Genomic DNA, 13,491 nt, shown 5'->3' with positions numbered 1-13,491 from the left:
GCGTCACAGGGTTCGTGAGTTCAAACCAAATATTATCATAAATGAAGCACAAGAACCGAAATAAAACACTATGTAGTACAAGCTTGGATTTCACCTGCCTTCCGAGCCAGCGAGCCGGTTACGTCGCGTGCAGCGCACGGAGCACGCATGTGCTTATGAGATTGGTAGCGTTCTTGTCTTTGAAGAAACGCCTCCTTCGGACTGTATACTTATACTTCTACTGCAAGATTTCTTTGGTAATGCCGCAATAATAAAAAACAAATCCATATATAGATCGCATGCTACAGGCCAAAACGATGGTCAACGATAGGGCCACTTTATTTCACAGTACCGATGATACTTTAGCAGTTTTTAAACATATTTATACGACAATATACTTACATAGCGGACTTACCTCGAGATGCACTTCCTACGTTTTTTGCTAACGTGGGACGCATTCGCAATCAATATTTACTCATCGCCGTCTGTTGTCTGCTCTACAGTACAGAGGTGAATAAAAAGTTACCCGACTATAATTAAGTATCCTTCATGAAAATACGCGCCAGGTTGCCCAGTCAAGACGGAATGCAGGTGGCATGTCGCGGTGCGCCTGCGGGGGCGCGTGCAAGGCGCGTGCGCGTTCGAGAGAAAGGGCAGGGGGCACGCCGTGAAGGCAGCGAGCTGAGCCGGCAGCGTCCAGTGTGCGCCCGCGCAACAAAGCAGCGCGAGACGTCTGCACGTGCGCGGAAGCGAGCGAGCGAAAGGAGAAAATGAGGTGGTGCCGCCGCGTGTATCCCCAGTTTCTATTTTTTGGCAGAGATGGCGCTCGCTGTCAGGAGCAGCAGCGCTGCTCGACGGTGCTTTGGAAGCCTATAGCGGCGCGAAGGCGACTTGCCGCCATGGGGCTAGTGCCGTCTCGTTTAGAATTCCGGGCGTGTTGAAACTAAGGAGGTTATAAACAAATGCTGGAGTGGAAGTTCCCTACAGACCAACATCGTGTTTACAAACAAAGGGGGCGCTTGCGATGCGGCAGCAGACTGAGGGTGAAAAAGTATGCTTGGCGCCCCTAGGAATACATAAAAGCGAAACTTTTCAGTGAGGTTTTCAGATTTCTTAGGGCACCAATGATGTCGTTTTTGGCCCAAAGCAACCATGAACAGCCTAGAATAGCTCCTGAAAGTATGGAACGCCAATTCAAAGGCGCCGCATTTTTAAAACACCGCGAAAGGTATGGGGGTGCGAGATGGGAGGGTGACAAATATATAGAAACACACGCAAATACAACTTGCCGCAATATTTTTCTCGTTTCGTAGATCACCAAAGTAGGCGGCCGGTCATTCAACGCTGGCAAACACTTTAAAGTGTGTCACATAGTACGCCACGTCTCTCCGGGCGCAATCGAATTTTAAAATAATCCTAAATATTTGCTATGAAGCCATGCATATTGCCGATAAGCTCGCTGTCCGTTAGATTTTTGTCGAATCGCGCGAACTTCTCGTATAGTTTTATTTGCTGCCACATGTACAGAATATGCTTATTAATAGTAGTCGTTAAAGGTATGCAGCCTCGACAAAACTATATTCAAAAATCACTTCTCAAACCTCACGACAAGCGAACGAAAGACAACGACCCTCCGTAACACACGGCACCACAGATGACGCTCTAATCGGCCGTGGACACAAGGCGCAGACGACACCGGCATCCGCGAACGCTATTTTTGTGAGCAGACGGGGCATTTTAGTCATCTGATGTTATGCAGACGACCAAAATCCCCGTCGATAATCCAGCACGATAATTGAGTTGTCGTCTGCTGCGCAGACAACCAATTACTTACCGTGCTAGGTCATGCCACCTAACATTTGAGCCTAAACTGATTATTGCATTTCATTCCACACACGTTAAATGATAAATCCTCAAAACTTGAACTCTTTCGGGGCAGCAGATAGTAATATAATTAATTTTTATTATTAATATCGAAAGCAGCTTTCTGGTCTGTGTCATCTGTTAATAATTACAGGTTATTAACGATGCGCCATTAAAGGCCGGAATACATGGAGCGTTTTTGCCGCGTCAAACCGGCGTTTTACGCCCGACGGCACGCACTCGACGCCCCGCGTCAGAAAAAGCGCGCGCCGCCACCGATCTGGCCCTGCCAGATATTTGACGCGCGGGCGGCGCGGCGTCCTCTCGAACCGGAAACGACTGTCGACGCGAGCCAATAGGAGCGCGGAAAGCTGGCATTTCCGGCTTGAGCGGCCGCTGTCAACATGGCCGCCATGGCTGACGAGGTATGGGGCAGTTTGGCCGCAGAAATGTGATTATCGTAAAAATAAACGCTTAATCAAGCACGGAATGTCGCTTTTTTGTGAGTATACGACATACTCTCGGATCGCTGTGTGTTTGTTTGCTCCCTGGAGTGAAATTTGTGAAAATAAAAAAGAAAACCGTGCCGCTGGTATCCGAGCGGGCATTCCGAAGTATCTTCAAGGTCAATGTACAACCATGATATCTTCGTTCATTCGAGCGAGCCAAATCCTTGCGCACCTATGTATGCTTTCTACATTTAGCGCAGTAGCATTAGAATGAGCACTTTCGGGATTTTACCACAAGGGACAGCGTCGCTTGTCTCACGTACCTCGCTCTGCGGTTATTTCCGCTCGCTGCTGCATTTGCTTTCGCATCGAGGGATCCGCGGCGGCGCTCGCGCCGCTTCGTCGTTCCATGTATCTCGAGCTGGGCGTCGCGTCGGCGCGGCAGTTTTCGACGCGCGAAAATCGTGGAAAAAAACGCCGCATGTATTCCGCCCTTAATAGTGTGCACACTCCCAGACACCCTTAGAGTGAGTGGGGGTAGCTGTTCCGGTCGCAAAAGAGATGCCCTCGATTTGTGTGGCAAGCTCAGCCGGAATTCAAGAATTCAACTACCTTGTAGTGACAGAAGTGGATGGCCGTTTGGTGCCCGGCTTTCGCTGGTTCAAGCTAGTGTAAGGGTCGGAGTGAGCAAACAAAACAAACTTTATACACAGCAAGAGACGATACAGAGGAATACACACGAAAAATGCACATACGAGAGGTTCACAGAAAACAACGCTAAGCATGCAACTAAAGATGTATTCAATAACATAGAGGCTTTACAACACAAAACAATACACGAGAGAGTAAAAAATATTAGTGGTGGGTAAAGTCTGGTTAACCCTAGTTGACTTGCGATAGCAACGGCGGAAATTTCTTTTGCCTGCTAGGTGCTGCTCCTGCAACACAGGTAGTAACCGCTGCACAGGTAGTAACCACAGATCCGGACCACGAAAAGGAAATAACAAGAAGAATAAGATTGGGATGGAGCGCAAGATTATGACTAGCAGCTTACCGGTATCGCTCAAGAGGAAAGTATACAACAGTTGCATCTTGCCTGTACTCACCTATGGGGCTGAAACGTGGAGGCTAACGAAGAGAGTTCTACCTAAGTTGAGGACAACCCAGAGGGCTATGGAACGAAAAATGGTAGGGGTAACATTAAGAGTTAGAAAGCGTGCAGAGTGGGTCAGAGAAATAACTCAAGTTACCGACATTCTAGTAGAAATTAAGAAGAAGAAATGGACATGGGCAGGACATGTAGGGCGAAGAGAGGATAACCGATGGTCGCTGAGGGTAACAAACTGGATTCCAAGGGAAGGAAAGCGTAGCAGGGGGCGGCAGAAAGTTAGGTGGGCGGATGAGATTAAGAAGTTCGCAGGGGTCAAGTGGATGCAGCTAGCACAGAATCGGGTTAAGTGGAGAAATATGGGAGAGGCCTTCGCCCTGCAGTGGCTATGATCAGGCTAATGATGATGATGATGATGCTCCTGGCCTTGATGGGGCTGGGACAGGTAGGTCACCGCTGCTTGCGACGGGGGCTAGCCTGCCATCGAATTTTTATTCGTTGTAGGCCATCATTGCACACACTACCACTTCAGTGGTGGGCGACGGCTATTGCGGCGTGCGTCTTTCTCTCCCACTTCCTTTTCTTTCTTTTTTTTTGTCTTCTGTCCGCACGAGGCAGCAGAAGTAGCTCAGCTACAGGGCCAGTAGCAGGCCCGTGCATTTTCTTTTCCTTCCTACAGCCACAACAACATAATCCCCTATCACGCCCTATCAGTGTTAGGTGCTACATTATTGGGGACACTTAAGCTCATCCTTTAAGAGTATGACGCGAGAGCGTAAGTTACAGTTACCAGCCTTCTTCTTCTGCTCCTCCTCCTCCTCCTCCTCGGCGGTTCACGGTCGAGTGTGGTGTCCGCCGGGAATACTTGGCACAGTATTGCTATCGCAATAATAAACAAACACCAAATTGTTCACCGGGCACTGTTGTAGACCGAAGCCTCGATAGTCACGATGTGGCCGCTATGTGAGATGAGCGCCGCTCCCTCGTAGGTCTGTGGGCTTGCCAGCATCGGGTGAACTTCGGGAGTCGAGCCGTAGCACTTGCGAACGCGCCGTAATACTAGCTCACACACTGACTGACTCACACGTAGAGATGGGTCGCTCAGGAGCGAGCCGGATCTTTTGAGCGGCTCTTTGAAAGGAGCGCTAGAGCGGCGGCCGACTAAAAATGAGCGGAAGCTCTTTTAGTGAGCCGGCTCTCTTGCTCAGTGATTCGATTCGTGCTGAACGGTTACTTGGGAGTCGGATCTTCTGGATGCGACTTCGGCGCCATCAATTAGCAATTTAGCGATGCAAGAAAGCAACTGCCCTCCCGCGTAGCCTCCGAGATCACCGCCTGCCCCCCACCTCCCTCCCATCCCGTACGCGCGAACGAAGTGCGCGCGAGGGTGATCGCGGAGATGCATGCTTCCCGCCCTTCCTCACAAGATTAGCAAACATCCCCTAGACTTCGGCTGTCTTTCGAGCCGCTCTTTCAAAAGAGCGAGAATTAGCGGCGGCTCATTGGGCGGTGGTTCTTTTGAGCGGCGGCTGTTTTGGAGAGCTGTCGATCAGTGAACCGTCAGGAACTGTTCCCCTAGAGTCTGGTCATCAGCTTGCTGCGACTTCAGCGCCATCTATTAGCAGTTCGAGAAAGCAACTCCACTGGGCCACGACCGGTCTCGAGGGAGAGAGCGCGCGCTTTTTCTTACGGCCTTCTCAATCGCCGCGTGAACAATGGGAACTTTTATCCTTGAGTCACGCTCTCCGCCGCCGCAAGGGGCGCGACCTGCTCACTGTTCGCTCCGCATCTGCTTCAGTGGCGGCGGGTGGCTTTTGCCTGGTTTCGCGCTGTCGCCCGCTGGTTTCGTGGTGAGTGCAGCCCCTAAATGAAAAATTACAGAAGGTAGATGCTGCAGCGGCATCTTGTCAGCGTGCTACGCACGTGAATGGAGTCTTTATATTAAAAAACACTGTCGCTCAGCAAACGCTCGACAAGCATATGACATGTATTGCGGCATGGTATCTACTTTTGTTCATTTTAATCTTATTTTTTTCCCAAGCTTGTACAAGAAGATGAATAAAAAAAGTGAATGAGCAGTGATCACATCGAAGCTTCTTCAAGGCAAACATAACAGCAACAATGGCAAAACCGTCTTTCAGCGCTAGATGAGAAACCATCGAGGTAACACCGAAGATGAAAATAATTTTATAAAAATATAATGTAAGTTGCAAAATGCTTACATGACATAAAGTATTAGTATAATGTCAGAGTAAACGCTTTTAAGTTTTGTTTTCAATTTTGCTATAATTTATAGACCAGCAAATGTTTTATGTTGTATTATAAACATTATTTTAATTTTGCAAATAAACGTTGGTTTAATGAAATGTTTACATGATATCATGTTATTTTATGAAAACAACAGGAAATCTATTTCAAGCACTAATTCCTAGAAATATTTTCATTCTTTTTCTAGTATGTTTTTGAACTAATAGTTCCTTGTAGCTATCTGTGCAGTAATGCCTGCCTTGGAGAGCAATCGCTGCCCCATTATTTTGGTAGAATGCTTTGCTTACTACACATGCGCCACTGTTACTCAAGGGACACTCCTCAATAATGGATATAAAAGCTTTTCTCTGTGCTATTTATTCAGAGGTGACTATAGGAGTTGTATGTCGCGCTGTATTGCGCGCCTAGGCACCTAGTGTCGACACCGACGAAATCATTTCAGCTCTGCCGCAATCAGTAACCGAGGAACTGAAAGAAGTGATGGTATCTCCTGTCATCCCATTACCCACTGTCACGTATTCTGGTTTAGCTTACGTCGCTGGATACATTGTGAAGTTAATCAGTGACTTCGGGTGTGACGCTTGTGCTATCCTTCTTGAAACCAGCGAAAGAAGCAGCCCCATGTACACTATTCTGCGAGGACAAGATTCTAGCGGACCGCATTATCCAAAACCAGAGTTTGTAGCCCTCTTGGACAAGGTTGTGTCTCTTTTTGAAAAAGCTGTCGTGCACCTACCATACACAAATGTCCTTGAAGTCCTACAAATCTTAATCCAGCCAGCACTTGAGGACTCACCTTGGCTGAGTTGTCCGGAAGGCATTGACAATAGCCATGCTATAAGGTCCGCTTCTTTAATATGTAAGAAATTTCTCAGAATACTTCTTGTCAATTATGCTAAGAAGGTGACAGACAGGAACGAAAGGCCAGCTCCTTATGTGCACAAACCGTCCAGAAAGATTTTGAGACTTTAATTTTCTAGCCGCATGTACCGTTTTGATGAATGAGTGCAATGTGTTAACTTGGAAGGACATTTTTTTTTGCTTGCTGCAATTTTCAATTATGCATATGTGCTTACGCTCATTTCCTCTATTAAATGTCGTTTTTTTTATCACTGTATTAAACTATGACTGTCTACGTGTGCGTCATTGGCGAGACTACGTATACATCTGCTGTCTTTCAACCTACTGATTTGTTTCAAACGAAGCTAGAACAGCCCACTTCACTAGACTACTGAAATTTTAACTGTATGCGTAAATGTTTGATCCTTACTCTGAATCTGAGACGTGCTATGAATTTTCGTCAGTGCCTCTTTTGCTCTAAACGAAAACGGCAGCGGTTGACAGAATATCCACCGAACAGTTTGCCATGCACTAGCGTCAGATCGCGCTCTACCTGCTTACAGCTTTCAAAGGCACACTGCGTAAAATGGTACATATATTTTTGTGAAAAATTTAGGAGCAAAAAGTGTTGATGTAAGTGCACCCGAAACTTCATTCGACCGTGCGCGACAGCACTGACGAAGGCGCGCGCGCTCTCGCGCGCACGCGCATTATTGACTATTTTATTGCTCATACACGATAAATCAGACGCTGATTACGGCTTCTTCCTATAAGCCATAAGGGGTGAAATATCAGAACCTGCCGGTTGCAACCGATGCGGGCGGAGCAAAGAGCGAGCGCGTGTTTCCCTTGCGCGTGAACGGCTGTAGCGGAGGAGCAGCAGTGGGGCGGTGGCGACCCCACCGAGGCGCGGCGGGCGGTGGAAACAGACCCCATTGGAGAGGCCGTAAGAGAAGAGAGAAACGCGCTCTCCCTCGAGACCGGCCATGACTGGGCACGCAGGGGTGGGGCGAGCCGGCATACAAATAAAAGAAAAAAGTCTGCCGTCTGCGTGATCCTCCGCATGCCGTCGGCTGCCGACAGTCGGAGTGCTGTCGGCTACTATGCCGCCCTGTCCAGGGTCCGCGCCAGCGACCTGGCCGATGAAATGCTGCCTGTAAGCTTCGGGTGGTCGCTGACAATTCTGTACGTCTTTTGTTTTGCTTTCCCTGTTTGCTATGCGTAGTTTTCTCAAGCTTCATTACAACAAGGCGAATGTCGAACGCAAAGCCCCTTGCACAGCCAGCCCAGCAGAAAAAAAAAGTCCGGTTAGGTCAAGTACAAACAGCACCGACTGCAGTGCGTCGTGTGCTGGAAACGGGAAACAGATGCCTTTAAAAATTAAAACCACTCCTAACAGTATGAATGGCGTGCGATGCGGCTTGGAGGAGATAATGAATGAGTCAATGAACGAAATACGGTGGGCATGTGTATGTAGCGGCGAAAACGGGAAAGTTGAACTTGTTTAAGTTAGGAAACCGGGAAAGGAACCTGTCGCCAGGTAGAAAGAAAACAAAGGGAGAAGTCGGGAGGCTGAGAACCGTGGGCCTTGACAAAAACTGCCGCGAACAAAATGGTTATAATAATGCACGAAAAACAAATCAGAGAAAGCAAAAAAATGGCAGGGCAGGGCTACAAAAGCGCAATTTAGAAAGGAGACAAACGCCTAAGGCGGATTCGAACTACAAAGCGCACACTGTATTAAAAAACGATGTATTTACGTTATGCTTCAGGCTCTCCATTGATTCACTCTCTCCGGAAATATAGGAGGGACCTCGAATCAGTTAATCTGCTTTTTTGTAATTATAATTCACTCTATGTCTGTATCATCACTATCTATTATTATTAGGCCAAAATGAGATTTTATGGTATTTTAGAGATGGCACCAAGTATATATTAAGGATAATCCTTATCGTGGTGCATGTTGGCCAACGTTATTCAGATTATATTGAAACGATAGGATAAGCAATGAACGAAACCATTTCTTGGAGAATGTGTTCCCCTTGAGTAAATATTATGGACTTGAAAAGAATCGCATCTAAAAAAGCGGGTATTGCTGTTTACTGGGATTTTGTAGTCGCCACGAAGGGAGATAGAATGGCGACACAATTATTTCCCCACTTTCGTTGAGGACGGGGCTTCTTTTCAACTAAAATTAAGTAGGCATGTGTCATGAAATTGGCGCACATTTTTACTAAGGGGGCGCGGCACGAGGCCCCCGCGTCGCCGCATCGAAACTTCCACAAGGTTCTAGAAAAACCTTCCCCGCGCGAGAGAGCGCGTAGCTTTGTACGCGTCGCCATCACCCTCTTTCTCGTCACCCGGCGATGATGGTGATTCAACAGTCCGGAAAATGCCAGACGTCTCCAGAACATTCTATGCGACCTGACCAATGACGACGCGCGGCTCGACGGGAGGAAAAGGGGGCGCTCTAGCGAGCGAAGCTAAGTGTGTGTGCGCGCTTGCCAATTAGCGCGCCTTGACAGACAGACGCGGCGCGCCCTATTTATGGAGGCCGCGCCGCTTGTGTAGTTAGTCAGTCAGTAAGTAAGTGGTTGCGGCTTGTTCGCTAGTGCGACAACTAGACTCCCGGGCATCACCCGCTGCTGGCAAACCCACGGACCTGCGAGGGAGCGGCGCTCGTCTCCTATGGCGGCCACATCGTGACTCTCGAGGCGTCGGTCTGCAACAGTGCCCGGTGAACAATTTGGTGTTTGTTTATGTGATTCTCTCGTGTTCGATCTGTGTTTTAAAGCCTCTGTGTTATTGAATACCTGTGTATTTGCATGCTTAGCGTTTGTTGTTCTGTGAACCTCTCGTCTGTGCAATTTTAGTGTTTTTGTATTCCTCTGTATCGTCTCTTGCTGTGTATAAAGTGTGTTTAGTTTGTTACTTCTGACTCCGACCCTTACTCTGGTTGGAACCGGCGACCGCTGGGCACCAAACGGCCACCCCTTCTGTCACTAAAAGGTAGTTTAATTCCGGCTGAGCTTGCCACGCAAGTCGCAGGCATCTCCTTGCGACCCGAACAGCTACCCCCACTTACTCTAAGGGGGTCTAGGAGTGTGTGCACCGTTAAGGGCGCATCGTTAATAATACCTTCTAATTATTAACGGGTGATAATTATTCTGGCGTCCACGACAGGACGTTTAGTGCACTCAAGCTCAGAGGACGGAGAACGAGATGTAAGTGTTTACGAAGAGGCCGTAAACTGCGCAGCAGCAGAGGGATAGCGAGAGGTAGTGCCGCGCGGAAGCGTTAAGGCGAGGTTCGCTAAGCAGACTTTAGGCTACACCCAAGCGATTCGCGTTGAACTTGAAAAAGCTGATTGAGGCTGGCACCCAGCTGGGGTTGTCCGGTGCCGAACTGCGGAAATGGGTTAGCCAGAGAGAAAAAGAGGATAAAGAGAGAGAAAAAGAAGAAAGAGAGAGAGAGAAGAAAAAAAAACGAGAGAGGGCTCGAAAGGAAGCCGAGGAGGAAAGAGTTAGAGCAGAAAAAGAACGGGAGAAGGCTCGAAAGGAGCGAGAAGAGGAGTTTCAGCGGGAAAAGGAATTACTATGAAACTTCAGCTCCAAAATTAAGAGAACAACAAGGGTTTAGCTGAAGTGCATAGCCCCAGTGAAGGACATAGCCGCTTGCGGATAGACGTAAGTAAATTGATCCCGAAATATGACGAGAGAAGAGATGATCTCGACGCGTTCCTCTTGAGCTTCGAAAGTATAGCCATAAATTAAAATTGGACAGACAGTGAATGTGCTACCATCTTGAACACTTGCCTTAGTGGCGAGGCATTAACCTTATTTGGAAGACTTCGTCCTGAGGATGCAGGACGAAGAGAACAACGACGTCTGATGATGGGGTGCGGTTTAAAAGGCATTGTAGGTCCGCATAAAATCTCTCAACGTTAGCTTCTTCAGCAGTAGTGGAGTGTTATTTGGAGTGTTAACCTTATTTGGAAGACTTCGTCCTGAGTATGCAGGCAGCTATAACAAGGTGAAAGCTGGAATACTTAAAAGGTCATACTTACGACGGATGGGTTTCGTGAGAAGTTCAGGACTGGAAAACCTATGGACGGTGAAACGGCAACACAGTATGTTGCACGATTGAGTGATTATTTTGACCGCTGGACTGGACTCTCAAAAATTTAACTAGAGTACGGCGCACTTCTCGAACTCCTAAATTATTAACAGTTCCTGGGCAGCTGTCACCCTGGTCTGCAACTGTATTTAAAAGAAAGAAAAGGTAATACTTTGGACGAAATGATGGATCTTGCAGATCAATATTTATAAGCTCAGAGAGGCGAAAATTTGAGCAAGAACGTAAATTCTGAAACCCCTCGAAAGCCCGAATTCCGGCAGACAGAACCTAGCGTAGTGTCACCCCCGAGGTGCTATCTCTGCGGACAACTAGGCCATTATGCACCTAACTGCCGCAAACTCGCAACCAACAATCCATCCGTGTGTGGAAATGCGAACAGAAGGGCCACGAAGCGATGTCGTGTCCCGACGCTGACAAGGCAGCTCCCCATGCGGCATGCGCGAGGGTTCTGTCAGAGTCTGAATGTCTCCTGGAGGAAGAAGATGCCGATGGCTTTGTTGAGCTGAAGAACGGCAAGGAAGTCCGCGTGATGCACGGCCTAGAGGAGGAGGAAGCAGAGAAGGTGGTTAATCGGAAGAAGGACAAGAAAATTCGAGTGGTGAACGCCGTAGCATATGCGCAACCTAGATCTGCGATGAATCGGATGCCGGTTTCGAGGGGAAAGATAGGAGGAAAATCAGTTTCTGTGCTACGAGATACAGGTAGCAGTGCCATGATCGTTAAACGAAGTTTGATTCAGGAGAATGATCTGACTGGTGAGAAATGCCCTGTGGGCTCAATTAAGTTGCTACCCGAGGCAAAATTTGAAGTGCAGACGCAATATTATTCTGGGAAACTGACAGCCCTTTGCACGGAACGCCCTATCTACGATTTGGTGTTGGGCAATATTAAGGGCGCAACCTTTCCCGAGGATCCTGATCGATGTTCCGCGCCTGTGCGCTGCAGTGAATCTAAAAAGAAGAAGGAAAGGCAAGGCGAGCAAGGCCATGAGAAGCCGCGAGCACTTTCTCAAGGGCAGCGGCTTCTAAGCGCATTCGCTTCCTCTCTGGGTCCTCTCGTGTAGTCCCTACTCTGGACAGGTAGCATGGGCAATCGGGGAATACCGTCTTTACGGCCTCAGCTCGAAGCCGCAAACACGAATGTGACGGGCTTGGTCAATATAGCTTGCTTCTCGAATAATGTCTTTAGCTTTAAAGTAACGTTCGCAGGCCTAAACAAGATAAATATATTCTACCATAAGTACGCCTACTTGACATCGCGAGCTATACGTGACGCTTTTAGCCTTTACCTGCCACAAAGAAGTTGTAAGCAAAGCTTGCAACCCCAAGGGTAGAAGCAACTTGCTGGGAAAATAATAAGCAGCAAAATGTCTCACCCTAGAAATTGCTGACACGACCAGGTTCTCGCGTGGAATTGCACGTATCCAGGCGTTTCTTGCTTCGTAGGCTTTAGGGAACGAGAAGACGTGCACTCTCGGGCCTGTCTTGCAATCGCCATTGCACTGCGGCACACGACACTTCCTAGGCATGTCGCAGTTGGTTTTAATTCTGCACAGCCCTGTTCGGCACACATAACACGCAAAAAACACCAATATCAGCCGCCGTTGCCGCTTCACGCACAGAAATAAAGATTCGAGCAGACGACCACGTTTTTCGGCGACCACGTGGGCGTTCAAACATGCCACTGGAGCCGCCGCGCCGAAGACGACCGTTGGAAGACGACGGTCCTACAACGATGACGTATGGTCACGTGGCCACGGGAGCTCCCCGGCCTGGAAGAATTTCTTCTAGGTGGCATTGGGTTTACCCGACGGCTTGAAGAGGGTCACTCTTGTTGCCATGGCAACGACGCGCCATCTGCGGCGCGGCATGGCTACCGACCGGGTTTACCCGACGGCTTGAAGAGGGGCCCCATCTGCGGTCGCTCTAAAGGTCAAACGTGGCTACCAGCCGGGTTTACGCGACGGGCTGAAACCTAGCGTAGTATTGAACGAAATAAAAACCAGGAGGGAGCGTGACGTCATGCGGCCAACCTTTGCAAGCCAAGAGCCAATGAAGCCGTTTCATCCTTCCTTTTTTCACTCTCCCAGTCCCTATAGTTTTGATGTCGGTATGTTTTAATGCGCTCGTCTGCCTTGGTGCGAGCGCGCGGCTGTCTGCTGTGGCGAGCATGGGTTATCGTGCCGATTCCCCGGTGCTGCGCGCGCGGCATACCCCTCGAGGCGCCAATTCGCGCATGCGCGATGCGCATTGGTAGTAGATATCACCGAACGCTATCACGTGGTCTAATCACGTGGAGAGCGACTTGCTTCCTTTTATTTTTTAAGACTAGGCTTCAGAACATTGCTGCGCGCTCTCTCCTTAGTTTCCCTTTCTCAATGAAGTCCAGCGGCGCAGCCCCCTCGCCAAGCTCTGCCGGCGTTGCCTAGCAACGCTTAAGAGGTGTGCAACTCCTCATTAAAAAAATATAGTCTCTATCCGGCAGTAGAACCTTCATCCCTTGGGTCCTCAGCCGAGCGATTTATCGCTGTGCCACGCCCCGGGTTTTTTTTTCTTTATTACTGTCTCGGCAGCACAAACAAACAGAAAATACATTTACATGACAATAAAAGCAAGAATCAGTTTCAGGCTACTGCAAGATTTTAGAATGGATTTAATGATTTTAGTTTGTCGAGGACTGGAAGTCACTCAGGTTGAGGATCTTGCTGCCACATTTCATGAAATACTGATAATCAGGATGCGCAATAATGCGTTCATGTCTTACATGCATTCGCCAAATACTGTGCATGCATAGCAACATTAACTGGTTGCACTTTACCTGGTTCTGCGCATGGTAGAAAACGTATTC

The 13,491-nt window shown here is 48.4% G+C and overlaps 1 long non-coding RNA gene across 1 annotated transcript; it reads right to left on the bottom strand.

Moving 5' to 3' along the window:
* Window positions 1-10,894: 10,894 nt before the first annotated feature.
* Window positions 10,895-12,338, bottom strand: LOC146172052 (uncharacterized). Its single transcript, XR_014702726.1, has 2 exons — window positions 12,020-12,338; window positions 10,895-11,182 (listed from the first exon to the last, which is right to left on the bottom strand). It is a non-coding gene; the product is annotated as an uncharacterized LOC146172052 (long non-coding RNA).
* Window positions 12,339-13,491: the final 1,153 nt, after the last annotated feature.

This window comes from Amblyomma maculatum, unplaced genomic scaffold, assembly GCF_055883805.1.
Source record: "Amblyomma maculatum isolate TAMU_Amacu unplaced genomic scaffold, ASM5588380v1 scaffold_15, whole genome shotgun sequence".
Taxonomy (NCBI): domain Eukaryota; kingdom Metazoa; phylum Arthropoda; class Arachnida; order Ixodida; family Ixodidae; genus Amblyomma; species Amblyomma maculatum.
Note: the sequence above shows the minus strand (reverse complement) of the source record. Positions and strands in the feature narration are given on the sequence as shown.